Below are 16,707 nucleotides of genomic sequence, written 5' to 3'. Positions count from 1 at the left end.
ACTCAATTGCAGAGCCCTGAAGAGGATGCAAGAGGACTGCCAGGCTTCACATGCACCTGCTCCACTCCCGCTCTCTGAACCAGGCACCAGTGCAGATACCAGCGACTCAGTGGGTGGCTGCCTCAAATGCCGCTGCAAGCAAGGGGTGGCAGCACCAAGATGTAGCACTCACAATTGTAACTTTAAGGCATCATGAGCACAAGAGGTGATCTTCTGTTGTGTAATGCTTTGTTTATGTTTTCTGGTCTGGGAATGAAAACCAGATTATCTTGTCATGATCACATTGCTGTTTGTGGGTCTTTGCAGTTCGCAAGTTGGGTGCCATATTACCTAAATTCTAACTGTGACTATGCTGCATTGGCTGTAAAGTGTTTTGAGACTCTGGTGATCGTGATTGGGGCTATATAAAAGCAAGTCTTTCTTCTCATTTTCACTTACTGACACATTTCTTTCTCTCAAGCAGGAAAAGATGGCACAAATTGGAAGCACCAGGAACTAACCAGAGGGTGAAAGGTATGCTTGCACATTCTAACCCCCATGGAAGAGGTGGTGCTGGTCACTATGGGAAGGGCCATTGTTGGTATTGTGGCCATCGGCAGGGCTGAATCCATTGAAGGTGAAGGTTATAACTAATCTTCTTTCTCACATCCCACTTTTCTCTCATCCTTTACTCACTCTGACTTACAAGCTGCAGATGGTGTAAGTACGAATTTATCCTCTTCCCTCACTCCAACCTTATCCTTTTCCCTTTTTTCATTCAGGTACCTAAGAATGGCAAACTGGCCAGGTAGTGGAGGAGAGCAAGATAATGATGATGAAGACACACCGCCATTCAATTTCTTACTTGCAGTCACCAGCTCAGGCACTGAGACTACACAAAATTTAGAGGATGCAGAGAGGCAGGATCTGCATGTGGTGAGATACCAGGTAAAAGTGTGCTGCATGCAGGGTAAAGGGAAAGGATAATACTTGTGCCAGCTCACCAGAGTGTGAGGTTGTACATGAGTACTGCTACGGAGGACACAGATGGGCCAGGTTACAGAAAAAGACAGATGGAGTATACACTGGTGCATTAGGAAGCTTGCCAGAAAGTCTACATTCAATGTCAAGGAATATGGAAGAGTCTAGCACCAGCCTCCTACACAGGGCTTTGTGCAGAGCTTGCAGCCCATCCATTTCAGCATTGAACTGGTGCAAAATTGCATCAACACACTTGTGGAAACAATCATGATGTAGCATCCGGTGGCCGATGCCTCAGCTTCCTGTCACAGCACAAACAACATCCGCCCAACAGTCAAGCACTGCAGTAGAAGCTCAGACTGCTGCCATCATGGTTGTGGATGCATGTGTTCATGTATCCATTGGGGTAGTACCTCGGAGAAGCACTAGGACAGGTGAAGGCACATGGAAGACAGGCACTAAGGAAATGCACAAGATTATTAGTTTAATTTTGTAAGCAATATGACATAATTTCATTTATAAGTTTGAACTGCAATGTGAATTTTTAAAATTCTTCCACTGGAAGTGGGTGTCGCCGGTTAGGCCAGCATTTATTGTCCATCCCTAATTACCATTGATAAGACGGTGGCCTTCTTGAACCGCTCAGTCCATGTGGTGTAGGTACACCCACAGTGCTGTTAGGAAGGGAGTTCCAGGATTTTGATGCAGCGACAGTGGAGGAACAGCAATATACAAAAAGTTATTTGGTAGTAACTCTCACACCAACTCTCTTCTCACACAGCAAAAAGTTGTTGCTTCCCGTGACATTGGTATTCTTGTGATTGTCCTGATGAGTGCAAGATTAAAAGTTTCGACTAGCAATGAAAAATGTATTCTTTTGGCAACACTCAAATGGCGATATAGTTCTTTTGCATTCTGGCGAAGAGGACGATGTGATAGTGACAGAAGGAAGTTAAGGAGTGTAGCGCTGTTGGTGAATGGGGAATTAGGATTGAGTTTACTGGTATCATACTTGAATTAGTTCTTCAGGCACAGCTCGGGCTGAAAAGGAATGACCAGGTCCCTTCAGCTTCCTCCTCGCCCTCATACGCCTGCTCCTCATCTTCCGATCTGATAGCTGGTGGTAAGGGCTATTCCTTCAAGATAGTGTGGTTTTCAACATGCAGCATACAGCCACAAATCTTGAGGCCCCACTTAGCCAAATTCTGTAGGGCTCTTCCAGGGAACACAAGCAGCAGATTGTTGCTTTGAGATGTCACTGGTCTGCTCTGACAGATTTCCTGTGGCAGACTGACTCTCACTCTAAGTATGCTGTACACAGGGCATGAGTTGAGAACTAGAATCATGGGCCATGTGGTCAGCGGGTAGCCCTTGTCACCAGGTAGTCACCCCTGGATTTGATGTGGTGGCTAAAATAGAATTGGCACAGTGAACTGCCACAGAATGTATACATCAGGACTGTTGCTAGGATACAAGCTATTAACCTACAAGTTGCACTGCCTATGGTCAGACACCAGCTGCACATTGAGGGACTAAGATCCCTTTTGGCTCAGGTATGTAACAGAGTTGACATGAGGTGCATGTAAAACAATGCATTTGCAGTCAACAGCACCCTGAACTATGGGGAAGCCTGCAATTCTCATGCTTGCTCTATGTGCTTCTCTCTGGCAAAAGATTATCTCTCTTTGCATAGAGAGCCTCAGTGGCCACCCTCATGCAACACTGCACTGCAAACTGCAAGATATTGATAATAATTCCAGAAACCTAGAATGAGGCAGTGGCATAAAAGCTCATAGCTATGGTCCCCTTCAAAGCCACTGGTAATGCAGTAATTGCCCAGTCCTAAGGTTGGAATTGTGCTGAAGCAATAGCAGATTTCAGTGAGGGCTTAGAGGTCTCAAATATTGGTTATTGCTGAAGTTCAGGTAATAACTCCCCTGAATCTCATTGGCGAATTTGGACACCTGTTCAGTGCCATCCTTCCTCATCTCTTCTTTCCTCTTCTAACTGCTTACCCTGCTCTGTGTCGCCTCTGCTCGTTCTCCCAGCCTTGTCTGATTCTAAGAGGGGGGTCTACTAGGCCACCCATGTCTGGGAGCAACTGGTTTGTGCAAAAACTTAAAGTCAGCAAAAAGTCCTTCAGCACTGACCATACTACTTCCTGTAGACCATTGAGATGTGAATGGTAACAACTGAGAACGTGTATAATTGGAGCAACAACCAGAAGAAATCAACCAGCAACTTACCTGTAGGTGGGGCAAGGAGTGGGGGGAGTGGGTGGTGTTCTTTCATACTCGTGTTCAGTTGCGTGAGGTTAAAGGGAGCATAGGCTGGAGCATTGAGCTCCTAAGTGGATGGTGTTGATGTGAAGTCAGCATTGCATGCTGAATGATCTTCCTGCAATGCTTACAACAAGTTGAAGAGTTTCGAGAGGGAATCCAGAGCTTGAGGCATAGGCAACAGGTATCTTGGAGGGTTGTGTGATTGTGGGAGATTACAGAGATAGGGAAGGGCAAGACCATGAAGGGATTTGAAAACATGGATGAGAATCTTAAAATCAAGATATTGCTTGACGAGGAGCCAATGTAGCTCGCAACCATAGGGTGATGGGGGAAACAGGATTTACTGTGAGTTAAGACATGGGCAGCAGAGTTTTGGATGACCTCAAGTTTACAGAGGACAGAATGTGGGAGAGCAGCCAGCAGTGCTTTGGGGCAGTCAAGTCCAGAGATAATGAAGGAATGGATGAGTTTCATCAGCAGATGAACTGGGACAGGGACAAAGTCAAGTGATGTTATGGAGGTGGAAATAGGTGGTCTTAGAGATAGCACGAATTATGAGGTCAGAAACACATTTCAGGATATTTCCAGAAGACTTTAAGTGCTGCACGCTAACCCCTTCAGCAACGAGGCATCTGGCATGCTTTATGTCACAAGTGTACATGCACATTATGGGTGCCATTTTGCAACCCCAAAGAGCCTTGTAGCCCCTAAAAGGAGCAGTAACAAGCCCAATTTCTCCCTCAGAATTCCTAGCGAGCATTGTATTTTGTCACTGGGAGAACCTAAACAGCCACTTCAATTGTTCTAATAAAATTTATGATCAGTTTATAGGTTGATATCTGCCTGATTCTGGTAGCATAATCCTACACCACATAGACTGCAGCAGTCAAGCAGCAGCTCACCACCACCTTGTCAAGGGCAATTGGGGATGGGCAATAAATGCTGGCTTAGCCTGGGCACATCCCATGAATGAATTAAAAAAAGCAGTCAGGTTTTGAATAGTTGTTTAGAAATGAAAGTGCAATTTTTCCACAAATCCATATCTTGTATGGAGACATAAATGAATGAAGTAAGTAAAGTTCTGAGTGTAACAAAAACAAAAAAATGCTGGAAAAACTCAGCAGGTCTAACAGCATCTGTGGAGAGAAAAACAGAGTTAACGTTTCGAGTCAGTATGACTTCTTCAGAGCTAAAGAGAAGTAAAAATGTGATGAAACTTATACTGTTTAAGGGGGGTAGAGCAGGTGAAGCTGGACAGAAGGCCAGCGATAGGTGGGGGCAAAGGAGAGATTGCCAAAGATGTCAAGAACGAAAGGACAAAGGGGTGTTAATGGTAGTGGTCCTGGCTAGAAAGGGTTTTGATGGTGGCATTAAGGTGAGAAAGCAGAATGTGATAATTGCAGGACAAGAGGAAGCACCCTGAAAAGAACAACATGAAAAAGTGATAGATGGTCCTTGCAGGGATGGGCTGGGGGGAGCAGACGGTGGTGGGAAAAAAGATTGAAAATAGGATAAAAGGTGAGGATAAAACAATGAATAAAAATGAAAATAAGTGGATAAAAAAAAGAAAATGAATATTGAGAAAAGGGGGTAAAAAGGGGTGAGAGAGTCCCTGATCTGAAGCTGTTGAGCTCAATGTTAAATCCGGAAGGCTGTAAAATGTCTAATCGGAAGATGAGGTGCTGTTCCTCCAGTTTGCGTTGAGCTTCACTGGAACATTGCAGCAGGCCAAGGATGGACATTTGGGCATGTGAGCAGGATGGTGTGTTGAAATGGCAAGCGACAGGAAGGTCGGGCTTGCGGACAAACCGAGGGTGTTCCGCAAAGCAATCACCCAGTCTGTGTTTGGTCTCTCCAATGTAGAGGAGACTGCATTGAGAGCAGCGAATGCAGTAGACCAAATTGAAGGAGATGCAAGTGAAGAGCTAGTTCACCTGAAAGGAGTGTTTGGGCCCTTGGACGGTGAGGAGGGAGGAGATAAAGGGGCAGGTGTTGCACCTTCTGCGATTGCATGGGAAGGTGCTGTGGGAGAGGTTTGAGTTGTTGGGGGTGATGGAGGAGTGGACCAGGGTGTCCCGGAGGGAATGGTCCCTATGGGATGCTAGTTTGGGCTGGGGGGGGGTTTGGGAGGTGAAGCGAAGATGTGTTTGGTGGTGGCATCATGTTGGAGTAGGCAGAATTGGCAGAGGATCCTTTGAATGCGGAGGCTGGTGGGGTGAAAAGTGAGGACAAGGGGGACCCTATCATGTTTCTGGGAGGGAGGAGAAGGCATGAGGGCAGAGGCGCGGGAGATGGATCAGGCACGGTTGAGGGCCCTGTCAACTGCTGTGGGTGGGAAATCTTGGTTAAAGAAGAAGGAAGACATGTTAGAAGCGCCGTTTTGGAAAATGGCATCATTGGAACAGATGCAACAGAGGCAAAGGAATTGAGAGAATGGGATGGAGTCTTTACAGGAAATGGGGTGTGAGGAGCTGTAGTCGAGGTAGCTGTGGGAATTGGTGAGTTTGTAATGGATATTGGTGGACAGTCTATCACCAGAAATTGAGACAGAGAGGTCAAGGAAGGGAAGGGAAGTGTCAGAGATGGACCATGTGAAGGTAATGGAGGGGTGGAAATTGGAAGCAAAGTTGATCAATTTTTCCATGTCCAGATGAGTTCTGAGTGTGTTTTTATCATGAACGAAGCAAACATAAGAATGAAAACCACAATTCTCACTTTCCCAGGCCCTTATAATTCTGTAAATTTGGTTGATAATAGTAACTCATAGTTCTGCATATATACATGCAGGGAGACAAAGCAGAAAATTTGGAGACAAATGCATCATGATGATTAATTAAAGGATTGCCCTTTTAGTCACAAGGCAATTTGGAGTCTGTAGCATTTTAAAAACAGCACATTAATGCAAAATGTCTCCATTTCTGAAAATAGCAGGTCTGAGATATTAGATTATGGGGGTAGGGAAAGGGGGATTTAAGCATCTCATCAGTCTGATGCCAAGTGAAGTGATTTTTCCAAATCGATAAAGTTCATTGCACGTCTAGCTACCTTTGAAGATTTCTTGTAAACCAATTTCACTAAGTGTTTATGTGCAACTCAAGTTGCCCTGGAAAACCATGGAATCCATTACATTTTAATGGATTGGGGTGGGGGATGTTGTGAAACTAAGAATTCAGAGGAAAATCCGAATTATTGATTGCAAGCTACTACTCTTGAAAGCAACAAACAGACAATACTCAAAACAAGGAGAAAATGTTCTAATCATTTTAAAACAAAAGTTCATTGCAATATATATACATTTAATAAAATCAATATTGAATCTGAATGTCTGCACAGGAGAGCCTGCAGGAGGCTTACTTATACTTGTCAGCTCAGATCAAAAATATATATATAAGCCTCTGTGATCTGATGGCATGGAGCTAGAGGAGGCAGAGCAGGGAAATGCTGCAAATAACTGTTATTAAATAACCTGAAGTTAGTGCAGAAGTTAATTGATTCCCTGTCTTAGAGAAGGTTGGGGGTAAGCTGATTGAGATGTTTATAATGTTAAAAAGATTCCATGGTCAATATGTTCACATTCTCTTTAAGGTGTGTTGCACCTCAGATTACCACATTACAGGTTCCATAAGGTAGAAACTATGTCACTGCAATCAAGAAACTATTTTCTCTCATGAACGAATCAAGTACAAGGGGTCATAATCGTAAATTTAGATCCAGGTTATTTAGGAGGAAAAATCAGGAAGCATGTTTTCGCATGGATTAAAATAGAAATCTGTAATTCTCTACTTCAGAGGGCTGTGGTTGCTGTGATACAATTGAAGCTTTCAAGATTGATAGCTTTTTGCTAAGTAAGTGTCTCAGGGGATATGGAGCAAAGGCAGATAAATGGAATTGAGGTACAGATCAGCCATTATTTAGAACAGCCTCATGCACAATGTTCCCTCTAAGCAAAGCAATTGGGAATGTGCCGTGTAGGGGAGAAGCTGGCCATGCACAAGCAACATTCCCTTTAAAATGTGGCAGTGTGTTGATCTTAAAGGGACTGCACAGTGCAACAAGCCAGTAGTGCACAGGAAACAGAAGTTAGCAGGAACATTGCTTTCAAGTGAATGGCTTATTGCTCTTCTATGTTTCTATGCATAAAACTGCAGCTAGCTGAAGGACTGTAATAGAGTGCTTTCAAGCTTTAAGGTTCTGATGTCTGACCTGGAGTGTATCTGGGCTTCCTGTTTCTCAAGTTCAGTCACTTGATACCATTTGTCTGCTTCTCTGACAGAATAGGATGGCAGTAACACAAAGCGGGAGGCAAAGGGCAGTGCTGTTTGATGAGATGATAACAGAAGCACTGCTGCAGGCTGTGGAGAGGCAGAGGGCAGTAGCTTGCTTCAGGGAGTTGCATGCAATAAACGCCAGCTGTCCTATCCAATGCATATGGATGGAGTACAAAGAGAAGTCTGCTGACTTTGTCAGCAGGAGCTGATTGGGCATTGACAGGCAATCTTTACAAATGAAAAGATGCTTGTTTTTGCCCTTCAAAATGTTCCACCCCTCTCAACCTCTGTGTGCACAGGATCTGAAGGTCACTTAATTTTCTTTTACTACCACTCATTCTCACTGAAAAATGCTTCCTCATCTGCATGAATGTTTTTCTCTAAACAATCCCTCCTTCTGACATGGGTTTCTTCATTGTCACATCTCAGTACATTGTAAGCTCATGTCTATTTGATTTCTCTTAGGAGAGGCTATTAATGGAACACAGCTCCTGGCAATGGGAGGAAGTTGGTCTTCCTAATGGTCCTCACCTGCTTCAAGGGGTGGGGCAACTTCATCCAAGGAGATCAAATCCTGGAAGTTGTGGGATATGGAGATGGAGAAGTACCTGTCCTAGAAAGGGCTTGACATCTCAAGGCTCCTTTCAAAACACTGCAGTTTAATATCCAGTCAGAAGGCCTGATACAATCTTTGTAGGAATACCAGAAACATTTAAATGTTAGCCTGTACCACATTGCTATGACCAGTCTTAGCTCCTTGTAGTCATCCTATCCTCCATGTGCCTTTGCAGGATCTCCACAGCTGATGTCTCCTGGAAATCACCTGACACCAAACCCTGGAGAAGTTGCAGTAGATTTAACATCTACTCTACACATCTTACCAGCTGACACAAGAGGGTTCAGAAAGACAGCAGGAGGGCAGTACAGGTGATGAATGTGGGTGAGGCAGAACAGGAATAGGTGGATGGAGAAAAGCAGAGATAGTCTCATCAAGGATTGGATGGGGCAGGGGTGAGGTCACCTCTCTGCCCAACCACAGAGGTAAGGGAACCAGATCTTTGTGCAATATGTTTCAAAAGAAAGATATTTCCCAAGTGCAGCCAGTTTTGGGAGTCATCAAGAGAGCTGCCAGAAATTTCCAACAAATGGCTGCTAAGTATGGCTGCTCCACCTTTACAGAGCGCTCATGACATGCCGTGGGACTGTCTGTGTTTCCTGCTCAAACAGAATACAGCCATCCCATTCTTGGGATGTTCCAGAGACTCTGGTTAGCCTCTTTTCCAGTCTCCTGTCAGTGTGAGTTCATTTGGAAGGAATTTCAGAAAAGGTAGACATGCATCTGCATCACCTTGGAAAGTGGATGGGAGGGAAGCACTGTAGTGATTAGTAGGCTGTCATATGAGCACAATATTAATCACTATTTGAACTTGATCACTGTTCTATTTGTATCTTTTACTGTGAATAAACATGGAAAACAAGTATAGATGTGTACACTGAAGGTTTGGGAATTGAAAACATAAAGGTCTGACTGTCTGTATGATGACATGAAGACACTAGACATCGATTATTGCACCTGTGAGTTACTAACTGACGATAGAGGAAAACAGTGACACCTCTTGTGGGCTGGTGTGACCAGAACAGTGACCAGTGGCTACAGTGACCTGACAACAGGCACTAACGTCAGAAACAACAACCCACAATGATGCTCGGTAGCTTCATGTGTGGCACTTGTGGCAGAACCTGCTTCTCAAGGATTGGCCTCTTCAGCTATCAGCAAATGTGCGCCCACCATCTGAAATGAATTATTTGCTGCATGTCCACTATCTTGTGCAGATAGAAGGATCTCAGACAGCAGACAGCTCACATTTTTCAGGTGCTATTTAGATACAAACCCAAGGGGTATAACTCGTGGTCTGTCATGCATCTTTCACTCTTCTATGGAATGCAGTGATTGACTATTAAAAAGTATGAACTAATTGTCTACCCAGCCCTAAAAGTAATTAGAAATTAATGTTCTGTTGAACATAAAATGGGAACACTTTGATCCAAATAGCCTGGAACAGTGATGCACATCTTATTGAATCAAAATATAACCATTGGCACAATAAGTCATGTTAAATAATTGAACACATTTTAGGCAGTTAATTTGGATTCAGAGTTGAACATTCAAGCTAGCAGCCATTAGCAATATTACATTCTAAACATCACTGGGAGGTGCATCAGTATCGAAAGATGCATTCTGTGGCATCAGCAGTAGCTCCTAAAGGCCTATAATGCTTACAAAGCATGCAATGCTTAACCATCTGTGGCACTGCATGAGGGTGATATGGAGAATGAGTCTCAATAAACTGTTTTTCCAACCAGTAATGTTTGTTTTGTTTTGTCAACTGAAAGGGTGACTTCATTCCAAGGATTCAAATCATCCATAATACCTCTCTTGAAGTCCGAGGAGACCAATCAGTTAACCAGCTTAGTTCATTTGAGAAATATTTCAAGGTGGCAAAATACCATACTGGACGGCTATGTGAAAAAGATTATATAACAAAAAGGGCTGTGCTGTAGGTGCAGGATCGGGTTGCAGTATTGAACCCATCAGTTGAAAGTAAGCATCATTATCCAGAGATTCTCCTTCTACAGAGGAAGAATAATTGGCCTCAGCAGCTTTATCTGGGAAAGAACAGAACTGGTCAGTTTTTCAAGCCGGCCTTCTGTTGACTGACAAAAGGAAAAGTAATGATGTGTCTGTGGAAATGTTGGCGAGTTGAACCATTCCCCCCTCCTGAGCAAGGAGAGCGATGTGGATGGAGTGGGCTTGAAATATAATTCTCTTTATTTAAAGAAAACAGTAAGTATAGCCTATGGATGACCTATCTTACAGTTTTTCAATTTGGCAGCTGTATACGTGCAAAGTGTACAGAGCGAGTGCATTCTTTAAGTTGGAGATTCTGCATAAGCTAACTTTCTCCTTTTCAGGGTCACTCAATGTCAGTCTATGAGCTGGGAACTCTTGGCTGAGGTGAGCTCTATTCTGACTGCAGTGCCATTCCTTCCATAAATTAACACCAAAAAAATAGATACTTGTTATTTTCAAAATTACTGTCTCTCACAAAGAGTGACTGTTGTAAGGAAGTTAAATGTGACATGAGAGTAAATGAAAGTCATGCTAAAATGCTATGTTAATGCAAATCTTCCGTTCTTATTCAAATGAGCTGTCCCCTCTGGCATCTGATGACATTTATTCCCAATGCAGTGGGTGTATCTGATACAAGTTTGTCAAACACAACGGGCAGGATTTTCCAGCCCTGACACTGGCCGGCGTCTTTCCAGGCAGGACAGGAAAAGTTGGAGTACCATTAAAAGTCAACGGCTCTCCAAATTTTTCCGTCCCGCCTGCAACGATGCCCGCTGGTGTCGGAGCCGGAAAATCCTGCTCAATGTCAACCCTCAAATCTGGGCCAGGGTTTTACAGCCCCTCCCACCTGGCAGGATAATACAGTCCCGCTAAACTGAACGGAGATTTAAATGGCTCGCCGCATCCGCTGGGGGGGAGACACACCATGGCGGGGCTGTAAAATCCTGGCCCTGGTGTTGGGGAACAAGCATTTTCACCAGGCTTACTGAAGTGAATATATGAACAGACGAACAAGGAGCAGCAGGCCATTCAGCCCCTCGAGCCTGCTCTGCCATTTAATAAGATCATGCCTGATCTAATGGTAACCTGAAATCTGCATTCCGCCTACCCCCGATAACCTGTTACCCCCTTGCTTACCAAGAATCTATCCACCTCTGCCTTAATACGAGCAACCAAAATGTTCTAATTTAAACGTTACGAGAAAGTTTTTTTAAAAAATGCATGTTGAAATAACAGTCGTGCCAATAATTTTCTTTCCCCCCTATCTTTCAATGCTTCGGGGAATATTTATAATTACAACAACTGATAACACTATTGAGAAAACTAGCTGAGGAATCAATCAACTTATACTGAGTTAACATGAGCCAATGGTAATTTCAGGTTTGCTAATTTCATTCAGATGTCTATTGGACTAAGTAACTTTCCCAAGTCAATTTCTCCCATTATATTATTACCATCCACTGTTCAATACAAAGTAGCAGACATAGTTTTAATTTCAAGGTGTCCTGATAGAATGAATGTTGACAAACCAGTGCACATTGATCTCCTGGTTTAGTCAGGCTGTCAGTATTGACTCAGTGGTAGCATTCCCACCTGAGTAAGAAGGCTGTAGGTTCACTTCAGATATTGAGCACATAGTTTAGGCTGACACTCCAGTGCAGTACTGAGGAAATGCTGCATTGTTGGAATGCCGTATTTCAGATGCTTTCTCAGGTGAATGCAAAATATCCCATGGTACTATTTAAAGAAGAACAGGGGGCATTCTCCCCTGTGTCCTGGTCAATATTTATCCCTCAGTCAACAAAAATAAAACATTTGGTGATCAGCCAATTGTTGTTTATGGGTGCTTGCTGTGTGCAGCTTGGCTGCTGAATTTTCCTACATTGCAAGAGTGATGAGTGTGATGTTGATCCATGATCATAGTAGCCAGGTGCTTCTAGTGCACTGCACCAATTGACTGAACATCAGCTGCCTGACTAAATGTCTTGCTTGTCATTTTCATGTTTTTATGTAAATGGTCAATGAGGTTCATCTGGTCAATCCCAGTCTGCAAACCTGGGGTAGAGTTTTTGCTTTGGGTGCAACCAGCAATTCCAGTGCAAATTGTGTCCAAAATGATGCCTATTTTGAGAAGTGTTCTTGTTTCACCAAGTTTCTGCTTAAACCTATTTGCATATCATCAGTCGCAAAATCTGCTATGAAGCAGCACAAATGGACAGCATTTTGAAACACAAGTCTCCTTTTAAAAAGTTTACTTTAAATAATATTCCTTGACATAGTTAAAAATGGCAAATCAGTGAAGTTTATTACGGCTGAAAATGGGTTTGTCACAAAAAAATAAGCATTTTAAATCAGCGTCAATCCATCGCCTGCGAGTACTGCAATCTTAAGCCGGGATCTTCCGCTCCCAATTGTGGCGAGCGCCAAAGTGGCCAGGAGTGGAAAATGTTGGCAGATCGCAAAAAGCTGTTTCACGTCGTCATAAAACCAGTTTGCCATCGTCCACTCCACCTGTCAATAATGGGCCACATTTCCCACTGCTGCATGTCAGGAAGCTAATTTCAATACATTAGAATCTCATTATAAATCCTGCTCACCAGAATCATCCCCCCCACCCCCACACTGGATCATGAGTACATGTTGGTGTGGTTTCACGTGTTTCACAGCAGTACATAAGCGACACGGACATGGCGAGCTGCACTTTGTTCGGGACTTCAAGGTTTGTTTGCCTACCTTGCTTTGGGCAGCACTTGTGGTCATCAGCAGCAGGGTTCGCAGGCAGCACCACATCACTTTTAGGGGGGGGCTCACATGCAGGTCTCTAACTACCAGGACCAGTGATAAGGCAGGGGTTGCTTTCAACGGCTGCAGGGCTAGGGCTTGCTTGGGGAAGGGGGCGAAGTGACCTCAGGCAAGGGAAGAGGCTGCAGGGTGAGGGCTGTACTGGGGAAGGAGGGTATCCCAGGATGTGTGCGGGGGCACATGTTGATCTGTGCAAGTGGCCTCAAGATGGTCAGGGCTGAGAAAGCAGTCTCCAGAGGAGATGAGGCGAGATGGAGATGTGAAGGCGTGTGTAAGAAAGTGAGTGGTGATGTCCCTTAAGCTGGCAGCCAATGAGATGCCAGTAGATAGTCTTGTGAGCGTGTGAGTTTAAAGTGATTGAATTACCCTGGCGACATGGATGAGATCATTCACCCTCTTTCTGTGCTGGATGGCCTGCATTGGCATTGACCACCACTGCCACTGCTGCCCAAGCTGGAGCGGTGAGACTGTTGGACCTCTTGCAGCCAAGGTGGGGGTGGAGGACATACCGGCGAGCTTCCAAAAGGCATTGCAATGATGGGTCACTGAACTCTTCTTGGCTTTCAAGGCCATATCTTCACTGGAGCAGTCCTGGGCTGCAAGCATTGAGAAGTGTGAGCAGCTGCAGTTTAGATATAGCACACGGAGTGAGGAAGTGATGAGGTAATGATGTGGTGGGTGATTCAGAGACTGCCCGCCAGCAATATGGCGTGTTTCCTTGGCATGTATGGCATGTAGTTAGACTGGGGTGCAGTAGTAAATTCTTTGGTAAAGTCTTTTAAAAAAACTTAAAACATACTTGTTTGTATGCTTGCACCCAAAAGTTACAGCTTAATGTTTGGAGCCTGCCTAAACATCTGCAAACAAGCGCTATTAACGGAAGTACCTGTCTTTGCCCCAATTGAGTACTTTAAGTGGCCCTTTCCTGTCCATCCTCAATTTTCAGGCTGGTGGGAGGAGTTCAAAGGTGCGGGGGAACCCAAAAAGCGACCTGCATGTGCCTCGGGTGAGTGGGGGTGTGTGGGCACCTCCATCAACAGCCCCCTTTCAACATCAGGCCCCCGAAAAGGTCTGGCCCCTCTCGGTGCTCCCTTCATTGCCCTTCAACCTCTGGCCTCCTCACCCCCAGGCCTCACCTCCTCTCCCTGTCCTGAGGCACCCACACGTACCTGGTCCTGGACTCCTGGGGCTTAGACCCTGAGGGTTGTTTGCAGTCCCAGTTTGTCCACTGTAGCTTCTGGCGCTGCATAGATTAGAGAGCTTCTGGCCAATCAGATTGGCCGGCAGCTCTCTGAGCTCTCCTGAGTGAAGGGCAAAAGTCTCATTCCCAGTCAGTTAACACTCACTGGAGTGTTAAATGACTGCAGGGCAGCAAGTATCGGCTGCAACACCTTCACCGCCAACTCCTCAGATGGCTGGAAGAGAAACTCCGCCGTTCAAAAAATCCTGGTCTGTGTTTTAGAGGTGGTTCCTAGTCAGACTTGGTATCAGCTGCAGAGAATAGAAAAGTTCTTACTGTAAAACTTAACAGAGCAGTTTCTGAATTCAATCTACAGAATTGGAATATAGAGGCTATGAATCTGACACTGGTAATTGAAAATTTTAGACAACATAACTGCCAAGTAAGGAGGTCATGTTAAACTTGTATAAGGCACTAGTTAGACCTCATCTGGAGTACTGCATCCAGTTCTGGGTGGCATACTTTAGGAAGGATGTGAAGGCATTGGAGAGAGTACAGAGGAGATTCACAAGATTGATTCCAGGGATGAACAACTGTAGATTGGAGAAGTTCCGTCTGCTTTCCTTGGAGAAAAGAAGGCTGAGAGATTTGATAGAGTTATTCAGGATCCTGAGGGGTCTGGACAAGGTAAATATTGAGAAACTGTTCCCACTCAAGAGAGCATCAAGAAAGAGAAGGGCGCAGATTCAAAGTAATGGGCAAAAAGAGCAGAAGTGAAGTGAGGAAAAGATTTTTCACTCAGAGAGTGGTTGGAGCTTGGATCAAATTTCCTAAAAGGGTGTTGGAGGCAGGTTCGATCAAAGTATTCAAGAAGGAATTGGATTGCTATCTGCAAAGTAAGAATATGCAAAGTTACAGGGATAAGGCTGGGGAGTAGGATTAGGTAGATTGCTCTTTCCGTGGGCCAGTGCAGACTCAATGGGCCGAATGGCATCCTTCTGCACTGTAAAGATTCTGTGAAGACCACTCTACTGGAATATGGAAAGTGAACTGTTGCCTTCACAGAACTATATTTTGTCCTTTTGTTTGTAAAAAGTTTAAATGCCCTTTATTCATGGTAATCTGTGACTTTCTAACATAATATGCATTTGAGGATATGAGTTGTTGATTGGTTCCAATAAAATTCCAACACACCCAAAAACATAATATTTAATGTTTTTCAAAAGACTGATGAGCCATTTAATTGGCATAAATGCCAAAAATGTCACACTGAAGCAGTGATGTATGAAGTTGATGGAAAACGGTTCCAAATAGATTGAAAAGAAGTTCAATTTAGCAACCAGACCCTTGGCACTCTGATGGAATAAACCAATTGGGCTCATGGTGAAATAGGAGGGCAATCAAAGGTAGCAACAAGCATGGCAATTTATCACTGGATGATTGAACATGGTGATGATTCAAAGGGCTTTACAGGAAGTCCAGAATGAGGTGCGTGACATTAAAGAGCATAAAGGTAAAGCATGAATGTTACTGTAAAGTAGCAGATCAGGACATTTATGGGAAGTTATTAAAATAATATACATCAACAACTCTGTCACAGGTTGAAAATGTTAACAAGGATTGTGAGACAAATTATAGTGTATATGCCAGCATGATAAAGAGAAGATATTGCAGGAGGGAATTCCCATGCACAAGCATTAATGTTGACAGCAAAAATAAAGATTGCTAAGGTTTTTACATCTAAAATATCTTTAATGAGTTGTAATGAAGATGCTATTAGGGCTTTCATGTGTTGATTGGCTTGGCGTCAGGCCCATGTTGAACAGTCATTTGAAGGTGGCTTGTTTTAGTTGAACAAGTAGTCCCCACACTGGCCTATACTGTTCAGCATATTATCAATACCAGTGTCATTTCTACTGCTGATTTTATGTTCGCAGGCTATAGGCAAAATTGTCTCAAGGTTGTTATGGAGCCTTTGGGGCAAAACCTCCAGCATGTAGTCACGACCAGCTTCAGTTCATGGGATAAAATTACAAGAGACATGAGGGAGGGATTCCAAAGTACATAGATACCCCCAGTTCTATGATCAAACATCACATGGGCATCAGATGGATTCTGCCAAGGGCATAGGTGGAGTTAGTACAGGAGCAGATGATTGTCACTTAATATCAATAGGAGGCACCCAGCAGATTTGTGCCCTGAACTGATAGGCTCATTTTGTATTCCTATCCATAACAAGCAGCATTAGGAAGATGGCAGCTCTGGAAGTTCATATTAAAGAAGCAAACATTTGAGCAAAATGCAATAAGCGTGTATGTGACAAGCAGTGAAACAATGAAGGAATAGTGAATATTTGAATCATATTCCTGTGTTTGTATTGAGATCTTTCCAACCTTTTGTCAGGCGTAATTTAGTTAAATTTCTTGTTCAATCAACGTTTGACTCTTTGTATTAAAAGTTCATTAGCAGGCTCCTGTAAGTTTGTTCAATAATTTTCCTTCACGGTTTCAAAAGAATGTTAGGATATATAAAGCCAGGTTTCACTTTGGGATCTGACTTGTCCAGTGTTAACATCAGCTGGAA

This window comes from Carcharodon carcharias, chromosome 10 (assembly GCF_017639515.1).
Source record: "Carcharodon carcharias isolate sCarCar2 chromosome 10, sCarCar2.pri, whole genome shotgun sequence".
Taxonomy (NCBI): Eukaryota; Metazoa; Chordata; class Chondrichthyes; order Lamniformes; family Lamnidae; genus Carcharodon; species Carcharodon carcharias.
The sequence above is the reverse complement of the archived record's forward strand: the minus strand, read 5'-3'. Positions refer to the sequence as shown.